Here is a 12,619-nt window from a genome sequence, read left to right as displayed (position 1 = left end):
CTTTCCTTTTCATTATATTGTTTGTAAGACCCATACCTAATTATTTACATTTCTGTCTTTCTCCATTGAACTCTGAACCTTTAAAAGTGGGAACTCTCTTGGGGCGCCTGGGTGGCTCAGTCAGTTAAGACTTCAGCTCAGGTCATGATCTCCCAGCTCATGGGTTCAAGCCCCGCATCCGGCTTTGTGCCGACAGCTCAGAGCCTGGAGCCTGCTTCGGATTCTTTGTATCCCTCTCTCTCTGCCCCTTCTCCACTCATGCTCTGTTTCTCTCTCCCCCTCTCTCAAAAATAAACATTAAAAAAAAGTGGGAACTCTTATTTTTCTTAGTACCTCCATAGAGAGTGACATCACTGATGGCATGGCAGTTCAAAATGAGATCTCACCTCTGGGAGCAGAATTTTAAATACTTTTTTAGAATCCAGAGAAAACATCCTTGCTTTCAACTGACTAGCCTCCTCCTGTACCTTTAGGTCCCTTTTCAGGTGGTTCAAATTTCTCATCTATAAATATTTAATGACTTTCATGAGGCCTCTGAAGTGAAATTAATAAGAAAGTATTAATATAAATACTATGTTTGACAAACAAAAACATTATAAAATATTATATTTTGTTGCATTATGTACCTTCCCAAAAGCCATTGATGGAATTTTTTGAGACATTCATGCAAGGTAATATCTGTTGAGTGATTTGAAGTAAATTTGAAAAATACTTTATAAGAATAATTATGTTAACCAAAATAATTTTGTTCAGTTTAAAATTATTCAGTTGAAAAATCGGTAGCATTTGCCCAGATGTCATGCCGTCGTCTGACCTCTTCTCAAAATATTGAAAATCAGATTCGTGTTGTAACACAAATCACTGTTTATTTAAAACAAGCTTGATTAAAAATAACTAAGTCCTTCACCTTCTCCTTTCTTATCATTTGTATGGAATCTCTTTGATGATTTACATTTAAGACAGATATTGATTTCTATCTTCTGGCTTTGCCCTATAAATGCTACTCTATTTTCAGTCAAGTGTGATAGGCATTAGGTCAGCGCAAGGATGGGACAAATAAAACGACTATGTTTAAGAAAAGCAAAGAGCATCTCCCACGTACCCACAGTTTTCTGTAATGTATCTTTTGCTGTACAAATAATGAAACTGCAAAATCTAGATTCATGTACAGCTTAGTTGCGTTTATATTTCCAAGAAGCCTATAAATTTAATATTTTATGCTTTCTTAGGTAACTAAAATTTTTGTTTGTTCTTTTAAGTGTCATTTTTGGTGGGAGTATTCCAAGGACCAATGAAAATAGTCATAATTTCCAAGCATTCCAAGAAAAATAATACAGGATGTGGGGAGTAAGAGAAATTAGTCCAGAAAGTTTCTTTACAAAAATTTTAGTGTGACCATGTCACATTATACCTGTTAAGAGTTGATGTGTTGATTATGTGGGAGCCAAAGCCATGGGCTCCCCACCCAGGTGTCATGAGCAAGCAATTCAATTAGAGCGAACAACCCAGCAGCTCTTTTGTTTTTGAAAAGTATGCAGTCTATTTGAAGGAAAGAAGTGTACTGAAATAAATATGCTTTTGCAGAGTGCCTACACGAAGGTCATAACCCTGCCTTAGGGGGAAGGAAAACATTAAGCAACACAAAGTGAGTTGACTAGAAAAATCTTAAAAGGAACCTCAGTCTTTCACGGCCAAGTGTGACATACCTATCATATTAAAGTCCCAACCTTTTTGTTTTATTTTATTAAGTACTGCTTGAATGAAGGTATCTAGGGTAGGCAGGAAAATGACCCCCAAGAGATGTCCACATTGTAAGTCTTGGAACCCGAAATCATGTAGTTTACAAGGCAAAGGGGAACGAAGATTACAGCTGGAATTAGGTTGTGAATTAACTAACCTCAAGATGGAGAGTCCCGTGTGTTACACAGGTGAGTTCAATGTAATCACAAGGTTCTTTATAACAGGCAAGGGGGAAGGCAGGAAGGACAGACTCACGGAAGTGGCAACTCAAAACGGGCTTGGCTGGATATTCCTAGCTTTGAGGATAGAGGAATAGGGTAATGAGTAAAGGATTACAGGGAGCCTCTAAAAAAGAGGGGGCAAAGGCAAGAAAACAGAGTTTCTCTGAGAGCCTCCAGAATGCAATGCAGCCCTGGAAACACGCGGATGTTAGCCCAGCGAAACCCCTTTTAGACGTCTGATCTTCACCGTAAGCTGACGTTTTTGTGTTATTCTAAAATGCTACCTTTGTGCCAATTTGCCACAGAGCAATAGGAAGCTAATACAATGTCTGATAGAAAAACATTCTAAAAGATCTAAAGTAAGCCGGCCGAGGATGAATGAAATTCAGTTATCTTCAATGAAATGTGCTATTATTTAATGAACTGCTTTTCCCTTTTTTCTTACTTTGATTAGATAAACCACTGAGGAGAAGGGGGAGCAAAGGGGAAAGGGTACTCTAAGGACTTGCTTCTATGATTCAAATATCTGGGTCATACAAATCACAGAGAAATTAACTCAATTGTCCTTGATTTCCTGGATACAAGGTTTTTAGAGGCCATACTTTTCTCATACCGTCACATTTTTTATTGAAGAACAGGTCAGTTCAGAGGCTTAAAAATGTTACTGGTTAATAGGGATTAGTATGATGCTACTTCTGAAGAGGAAAGAATTGTTTTATAGAGGAATGACTTGTGAACCTTATTAACAAGATTGGGAAGCAATGTAAAAGCTTCTAGTATTTAAGCATAACCCTGTCTTACGTTTTCAGAAATGAGTTATCAAAGACTGTGGGGGGGGGGGGTGGAATTAGAAAGCTCCAAAGAGTTAAAGTGACAGAACTCTCTATCCTGAACTCTCCTGAAGTTTCCTAAACTAGAAAAGGAAAGAAAACCTTTAAGTAATTTGAGGAATCATCTGCTGACTAAACTGGAACCAGGAAACGCAGCAGCAAGAGCGAAAGCAGAGCTGCAGAAGCACACTCTCTCCTGAGGGCCTTGAACCTTGCTTGTGTTTTTCCAGAGGACAGTTTCCCTCCTTTCATGTGGCTCCAGTCCTCGTTGGAAACAAGTTGTTAGTGAGGTTTTCTCATTTGCCCTGTCTTCAGTGCTCCGCTGTGACTCTCCATATCCCCTTTCCCACGTTTGTGTGTTTTTTTCAGCACAGAGCACTGTCTCACATACCATTTGTTTATTGTGTCTGTGCCCATGTCATGTTTATTATTTGCTCACCAGGTGTAGTGATGTTGTGTCACCCAGTAGACCGTTCAAAGTCACAGTGACCGTAGACACAGCACCAAGCTTATTTAAATTTGTGAAAAAAAAAAAATGTAGGAGAGGGAAATTACAGTAATCACATAGATCAGATCTCTTGATTCTCAGGCTCAGTTTTCAAATATCCTGTCGTGCCCTCCTCGGGATGGGAAGGATCAGGAGAGATGATTTTCAATTCCTATGGACCGCTTTGGCTCAGGGACACATGTCTCAGAATCCTTTTCAGCTTTTACACTTTGCTAATCATGTCCCCGTCAAGGTTACAGGATTAGTTCCCATTTTGTGGGGAAACTATATGCGTCAGGTGGAGACTATTAAATAAACCTGACCTTTACAGTGAGGAACAAACTGTATGTGTTGGTATGTAGCATTTAACCTGGATTCTGTATACTACTAGAGATTGTTTGAGTCATTGTTACAAGGCAAGTTAAACCAAGTCCTGTTTTGAGGGTCGAATGAAGATAGCACAACCAGCTTCCAACATGGACTCTCTCATGGACTAAGGCTATTGACCCCTCTTCTATGGTATTAGACATTGGCAGTTCATACGTAGTAGAAATACATCCAGGATGGTTGAGACAAATAATGTTTAAAGCCTATTTAAATGTAAGGACGATATACAGAAACACCTGTAAGTGACCTACCAGGTCATTCATAGGAATCCTTCCCAATGGACCTAACAAAGGAGAATTACTTCTAGGTATTTGTGCTAGTTCCATGTTGGAGATTTTAAGTAAGAAGTCTTGACCTGATTGCTTTTTCTGACTGAAGTACTTGATAAACCTTTTATCCATGGAAATTAAATCATTTCAAGATGATAAAACATTCCCAAATTTCACATAGTTACTATATTTTTACATTTCTAACTATTGTAATGGCTTTTTCCTTGCTTTCATAAATCTTGTTCTCAACTTAGGTAAAATTTGAAAAGAAAATTGTAAACGTTTGTGCCTTTCTTTCCTCTTCATGGGCACACAGGAAGACTCTATTTCCCAGCAATAATGTTGGTATTGTGTGATGGAGCCTCAGGAAAGTGAGGGGAAATGATGAGTCTATCAAGTCCAAACAGTACCAGTGCGCTCTTCTCATGTGGTCCTGAAAGTGAGGGCTCTTGAAATGGCAAGGTTGCCAATGGGCCTCCTGGATTCCTGGATACTGTTGGGAAGAAAGCTGAAAAGCTTTGCAAGAATCCCACTGCTGTTTAATGTGCTTGACGTGGCGTTGGTATGGTTTGGCAGTTTGTGTTAATTACATTTATTAACAAATAGCAAAGGGATCAGCTGATGTGAAAGTTTCAGAGAGAGAAGAGATTAGTCATTGAATATCCAAATAAATAGTTGAAAGATGGCAACATTGTTCATCTTACTTAGTATAATCATAGCATTATTAAGGGCATTGAGGTAAATTTTTAAAAACTAGGATTTTTTTGAGAGTAACCATTAATGGCCTGTAACTAACAAAATATTTGTGAAAATACATAGGACACTACCATTTCACAGAGAAAAAATATTAAAGTAAAATGAGGATTGATAACTTAGCCAATATCATAAATGCTGGGAATGACAGACCTTTGATACGGAGTCTCTATAGGTACAAAATCCTCATTTTCTCTAAAAAGGTGCGCTGTTTCCTAGCTGCAAATATGTATACACACAAATACAACTGAAGGGGACATGATTACTCTTGACTGTGAATTCAGTGTATCATGTATGTATGTGTCAAACTGGAAGTCTGTTTCTCCTCAGTAGTACTATGTTTGCATATTGAAATACCTTGTTTAAAGTTCTTCATACTTAGAATATGATTTTTAATACTGACTATTGATACCATTTTATCATAATATATTGCTATAATTGTGGAGGAAAGGTGGATGCTAGTATTTTTTATGCAGCAGTAAACTCCTTTTCAAACATGGTTAGGAGTTTGCAATAGATTACATCAAGGTAAAAAGGTAAGGTTAAAAAGACAAATTGAATACCAAGGATAATGCCTTCATAAGAAACCATGTCATGTGAATTTTTATTTTGTAGGTTAGTGTTGGCAAGCTATGGTTTGTCGGTTGGCCTTCTGTTTTTGTAATTACTTTTTTATTGAAACACAGACACGCCATTCATTGAAGTATTGTTTCAGCTGCTATTGTGGAATGACATGAAAGTTGAATATCAGTGACAGACTGTATGGCTCACAAACCTACAACTTTGGATTTTTAAGAAGTTTGTCGACCTGGTTGTGGTTAAGAATTTGTGAAAATTTTTTTTGTGTTTTTGTTGTTTTTATTTGTTTTTGTTTTTTAGCAGAATGATGGGAAAATAAGAACTGTGCTTCAAAAAGCCAAGTTGGGGAATTAATTAAATAGTGCAGGGACACAGGGAAAAGGGGTTTCGGGTGTTTGCACAATAATAGTCCAGGGGAAAAGGAAAGCAAAGCCTGAGCTTTGTCTGAAAAAAAGAAAATATAAACAAAAGAACTTGCAGGCTGGGATGCAGTCGGTCACTCAGCTTCTCCCTGGATATACATGTTCCTGACAGCTCACTAAGAGGAGGTACCTTACAGGAATGCCAAAACTGATCACCAGTTGTTTCTTACACAGCCATCTTCCAGGTTGCTCCTCTTGGCCTCGTGCTTTGTGTATACGTGTGCACAGACCTCTTGCCATGTAACAGCTCTTGTATATTCAAGCTTTCTATCAAGCTTCTCTTTTCCCAGTTGATGTTTCCCTCACTAAGACAGCTTGTTCCCCTAAATGCTTCTGTGATGGAATTTGCCAGCCCTCACCATTGATATTTTTTGTCTGTCTATATGTCTCTCCCATGCTCTCTCACAGTCTGTCTCAATCTCTCTGGCGGGCCCAAAACTGCCCATAATACTGACCTAGACTAAATTCATTTTGTTTCACATGAAGGTTTTTATTTTTAATATTCTAGATGTGTCAGGGAAGAAAGTCCTTTGAAAATGCACAATTCTACCATTAAGATTGTCTTTGTTTCTCCCACTTATCAATGTCTTTGTCTCTACTGGTATATCTCCTCTGCATTGAAACAGGCTATAATACAATGTGACTTAACCAGTCTAAAAATAGACCTACAGACAAAAATGTGGTCCTACTTCTCTATACTCTTGGAGTTCTCTGTTTTAGAAGAAAATTCCTCAAAATAGTGGACTGTGCACATTGTTTCCATTACGATTCCTTCTATTGGGTTTTAAATGCAATTCAGTCAGATTCACCATCCCCTTGAGGAAAGAGTTCTTTCAAGGTCACCAATGACCTCCACATCTTCCAAGTTGGCTTTAGTTAGCAACTTAATTTTACTGAGCCTATCTATAATCAGCATTTGAAAGAGATGGTCTTTGTCCTCCTTGAAACATATTCCTCTTTAATTTCTGGAAATGGTTTAGTTCTTCTCTTAACCATTAGTTACCATTTTGGGTTTTCTTACCAGTTGCGTATAGCTCCGTGACCTGTAAACATTGAAATGTCACTGAGGATTCTTTTCTTTTTCTCTGTTTTTATTTGAGATGACCTCATTCAGTTTTAAAGTTTTAAATACCACCTCTATACCAAGGACTGTCATATGTACATGTCTAAACAGAAAATTCTGCTAAACTCCGTACTGAGGAATCCAACTGCCCACTTGAAATGGCTACTTGTATGTGGTTTTATGTGGTGCCATTGAGCTAAACTGATCCTATGCCTCTCAGAATTCCTTTACCTGTATGATTCCAGGTTAGGATTGGCTCTGAGAGAAACTGTTGTAATATTTGAAAGTTGGAATCCATTAGTGTCCTTTATTCTTGGAGAGTCTGTGTCTGGTGACAATGCCACTGAATCTGGTGCCCTTAGCCCTGTCTGATCTTAGATGCCGAAGGCAGTCTACAGTATTGAGCTCCCTCATTGCTGCCCTGTCATCTCTATCTTTAGCTTCTCTTAGTCCTGAGACAGGCAGGTCTGCCGTTGAGTGGGAAGAATGTCCCCTCCTGCATGTGATCAAGGTTTAATGTACTGAGAAACAAACTTGGATCCCAGTATGTTCTCAGGACATCAAATGTATCTCAATAGATGCCAGTGTGCCCTTGCTCTCCTCTGCTTCACAGGCAGATTATCTGCCCAACTCCTGCCCTGAAGACAAATGGGGATTCAGGCTCACTACCAGATGTAAAGGCAAGGGTCTTGCATAGATTCCTTAGCAACTATCACAGTGGGATAAGATCAGTTAAGTCCCATGATTGTCCATTCATAACAGTTGTTTCCCTGCTTGAACCTTGAAAATTATACTCTGCTTTCTTTTTCCTTGTAAAAGCTAGCACCACTTGAAATGGTCCATAATTAATGGTTTATTTTCTGTCTCCATCAAGTGGAAGCTAAGCTCCATGGGGGTAGGGAGTTGTGTTTGCTTTACTCATGGCTATATCTATATCATGCATAATGTTGACTAACCCACAGTAAATACTAAATTTGTATTTATTTTATAAATTAATGAATAAATAATTATTATACATTATTCAAGAATATTTTTTGGTTAACCAGATTGTCAATATATGAAGAAAAATAGTCTATGATAAGCAGAATGTTTGAAATATGGCTTAGATATATTAACATTCAGAAAATGAGCCAACCAAGAAGAGCCAGAAAAACAGGATTTTTTTTTAATTTTTATTAATTTTTGAGAGAAAGACACGGAGTGTGAGTGGTAGAGGGGCAAAGAGAGAGGGAGGCACAGAATCTTAGGCTCCAGGCTCTGAGCTGTCAGCACAGAGCCTGACGTGGGGTTTAAACTCCTGATCACTGAGATGACGATCTGAGGTGAAGTTGGATCCTTAACCCACTGAGCCACCCAGGTGTCCCCCGCCCCACCCTTCTTTTTTCTACTAACAGCTTAAGTAAGTTAGAGTCCAATTCTCTCCATGACCAGGTGCTTGTCATGAAAATTGGGAAGGTTTTTCTCTGAATGTGCAACCTGCATAGTTTTGTCAACTGCTAAAGACTAACCGACACTGGTTCACAGGCAGTGACTCAAATTGCTCGAAAGGAAAAGAGTTTGTCAATTATGCAGTTTCTTTTCGCTTCAAAATGCTATATAGGTGCAAGCAGACATTTGGTGAAAGATTGAAAAAGAAACAAAATGAGCCATTAGAAGCAAATACTTCCTCCTTTTCTGTACAACTATGGGTTCTGCTTGAAATTTGTTTTGTGAGATAAATCTTCTCAAAAAGGCAATGGTGTTATTAATTAAACAAAGGAAGAGGCAACCGAGGTGGGATCATGCTAAGCCAAAGTTGTTAAATTAATCAGAGTTCTCATATGGAAAGCTTCCCCAGTGGTTATCTAAGCTGTCACCATTTTAGTGCATCCAAGGAAGTGTGCTCCAAGATTTGTGTTAGTGTTGGCAAAGAAAGGAACTAATTTTAATTCTCAACTCCTAAATCTGACATCACTCCAGAAACTTTGCAGCTAAACTTGTCTAAGTTTGCTGCACAGCCAACAATGACATTAAGAATGTTACATGAGAAGATCGCAGACGACCTGGTGTAAATGGTACAAGTGAAGTTTAGAAGAGAAAGTTTAGCTTGAGTTTCTAAAAATGTTAAAATCTATTACAAGTTGTGAGTTCTAGAAAGTCCTAAAGTACTCCTAGATTTGTTTTCTCCAGTTGCCTAGCTGGCTACAAAACCAGATTGTTTCCTGTTGGTTCTGCCAAAATAAAAACTATTAAAATACTGTATTCCCCAGCCACTCAGAACCAAGGCTACATGCAAGATAGTGTTTGTTTGTCCACGAGCACCTTTCCCACCGCAGACTCCAGTTAAATGTCACAGCACTTGAGGAAGTTTCAGCTAAGTTTTTTAAAGCTGATTTTTGCACATCTTCCTTCTTTCTCCTAATAGATAAAATATGAGGGCTCTGATGAAAAATCTTTCTCCGCGATTGATTAGAAATGAATTTTTCTTCTGCCTGTGACTAAAGATTCAAGTGTTTTGTTTGTTTTAAATCACAGTGATATTGAAGGTAAAGTGAATAGCTGATTTCAGAAATAGTAAGAGATGTAAAAAACTCCTTTTCCTGAAAGAAGATTGCCTCAAAGAAGAGGATACATTCTTGGGACAAGGAAAAGATCTCCCTGGTTTTCTCTGCAAAGAGGGCTAGGATTCAAGTAGATTTTGAGTGAGGGAGAAAACCTAAATGCTCTGCAATTACATGTTGGAAAAAAGCCCTAGTTCACATATCACTAGCTTAAGTGACTTTTTTTTAATGGCTAGGTTTTAACGGTATGGCTTTAAATTCTAAGTATAAAAAGAGTTTTTTAAGCTTTGGATGGTGTTAACTTGTGACCTAACATGTTGCTAGAGTTTTTAAAAACAAAAACAAAATCTTCGCCTGTTTTTATTGCTGCCGTCTTTTCAATGATACCAGAACTTGAATTTGCCAATAGAGGGCAATAGTCAAACTAAGATAGACTGAATCTATCATTTTCGCAACTTCTAATGAGGTAAAAGGACACATAGAATCCTCATCTGCTTTTATAGATATTGCTGTGTAATTGCAGTGTAATTATGGCACACAACAGCTTCAGAAAATTATCTTGCAAGAAAACAGCTGGTTCTCTTTAACAAACTGGGATGAAATCTCATCAATTAAAAAAAAATCCAAGGAAAATTTCCAAAAATACATGCTGATAATAAACAAGCAACAACAACAAAAAAAGAAATAACATAAAAATTTTAAATGGATAAATCAGAGCTGCTGATAAGAAAGATAAGACAAACATGAAAACATAAGAAATTATGAAGGTAGGAGGTACTCCTAATGTATTGTTTGATAGTATGCTATAAATAGACTTCTTGGAAAGATTTTCAAAAATGTTTCCCTATTTTCATTTATTTGTGTAATTATGTAAATGCATAAGGATATCTACTTCATATGAGCTTCACAGACAAACACAGATCTACAGTGTAGGATTTTTTTTGTAACCAGTTCTCAGGAAAAATTAGAAAAAAAAATTGGGCATATAACACTAGAAATGTGTAAGTTTATTAAACTTGTAGACATTCCAATAATCCAATATGAGTGCCTCCAATAAAAATTCTGTACAAAAATAGAAATAGAAGATACTGAGTAAGTCATTAAATGAACCCACTTTTGGGGCACCTCAGTGACTGTCAGTTAAATGTCGGACTTCAGCTCAGGTAATGATCTCCACGTTCGTGGATTTGAGCCCTACGTAGGGATCTGTGCTGACAGCTCAAAGCCTGGAGTCCATTTTGGATTCTGTATCCCTCTATCTCTGTGCCTCTCCCATGCTCGTGCTCAGTCAGTCTCTCTCTCTCTCTCTCTCTCTCTCTCTCTCTCTCTCTCTCTCTCTCTCATACTCTCAGGTGCTCACTTATATTTAGAGTGTAATGTAAGCATGACAAAGAATTGATTGTTGCACAGAGTAGTGTATCCTGACAGTATCATAGCAAGAGTCATAAGGCAACTTTGCCTTATTACACTTAGATTTATAAACTATTGTAATTGACAACAAATATCGAGGGTTTGCCATTTAAAAATTGGACCCAGTGTGGTTAAAATCAAAACTAAAATATGACTTTAAAAACACAAATCATATTACACATGGAAATGTACTTAGTATTTCCGTGTTTAGGTATTACGTATATGTCTGAAAAAAATACCCAAGGATGTGTTGTTTTGTTTTTTTTTTTCTAATTGTGTAGAATAAGTTGAATATCTAGCAGTCATATTGTTAGCCAGTAGTTCTCGAAGTGTGGTGCCTGCATCATTATGATTTGTATCCTCTGAGAACTTGTTAGTTCCCAGTCTGTCCCCACCTCTAAACTAGTAAAACACAAATTTCAAGGTCAAACTTCAGCAATCTAAGCTTAAACTTTAAGGTGATCTGATGGATGTTAAAGTTTGAGAACCACTTCTCTTAATGAATACAAGTTAATTTCATGATGATTGTAATTTGGACAATATGAACCCTTCTTCTCTCTAGGCTTATTCTACACTAAAATACATTTAGTGTGAGTATAGTTAAGATGCTCTTACCAGGCAGATTGCTTCTTCATTACTATTGACTGGACCTTCTTAAAAACTAGGCATATAATTCTTAGAGAAACTTTGTCAAATGAGCTATGGAATGTCAGCTTTACTATTGGCTAAAAATTGCTTAATCATGAAAAAACTGGGAACCAAGAAGTTTAAAAAAACTTGGCACATATCCCAAAGCAATCGGACATCAAACTGAATATAAAATCCAAATCTTTCAATGTCTACATTACATTTTCACCAGGTTGGTGTGTAGGCAATGGCCTTGAATTTTTGGTGTCAGTGGTAGAATCGGTGCCAAATACCTCATGAGATGTTGGGCCAGCTTAATAGCTTGGGCAGTGGCAGAGCCTTGCGAGCAAGTCCTGCTCCTGGGACACCCAGTGTGTTTCCCCTTCAACTACACACCCTCCTCCTCCATGTATGGTTGGTTATGTCCTTTAAGAGCTCTGGTTGGGCCCCTCTAGGAGATATTTTGATCATTGCAGCCAGCAGGGAGGATGTGAAATGTAAGTATGCTTCTAGACTTAGCTATTAACATACACTTGTGAAACAATTGCATTACTTTTCTCTGGCTGGCTTTTCTGCATCTCTGGTAGAAAGTCGTTGAATTTAATGGCTGGTCTTTCTGGTCTGTGTGCGCACGTCTGTGTGTACTGACCTGTGTGTGCATTTTGCCACTGTCCTCAGAACTTTCTACAGCAACAGGCACGTGATAGGCACCGAACACTGGGGTCAAATAAATACAATGATTGAATGGGGAGCTCCGTAATAGATACTCATTTTTGCAGAATTAACTCGGTAATGAAAAGTAATGGTTTTCATATAAAATTTGCACATACTTTGTGATGATGGAGTAAAAGATACAATCTGTACATCTTGTTATAATTCGTTCATAACCGTATTAGCTCAGAGCTTGGAACTGCATCTGTAGATTTGAAGCACTCACTACAGTTATCAGTGAGACCAACAGTGCTCTGGGCCACCTAAATTTCACAGGATATAAAGGGCCATGATGCAATTGGTGGTTATAATTACTTAGCTCTTAAACTCCAATGCCTCAATTTCCAGCCACGGATTTCGAGGTATTTTTCGTGTAGGTTCATAAACTAGACCTCCAGGACCCCACATGATGTCACTCGGCTTTTCCTGTACTCTGATCTTGAACATAAAGAAACCTGTATGTTCACCACATAGCTGGAAAGGCCACAGATTGAGATCCTTGGAACCATAAGGAATGTTGGCCACTTTTTCCTCGTGTCCAGCTCTTGACTCTCCTAATGAATTTACATCAGACCTCAGT

The sequence above is a fragment of the Acinonyx jubatus genome, chromosome A2 (assembly GCF_027475565.1).
Source record: "Acinonyx jubatus isolate Ajub_Pintada_27869175 chromosome A2, VMU_Ajub_asm_v1.0, whole genome shotgun sequence".
NCBI lineage: Eukaryota > Metazoa > Chordata > Mammalia > Carnivora > Felidae > Acinonyx > Acinonyx jubatus.
This window is presented reverse-complemented; position numbering follows the sequence as displayed.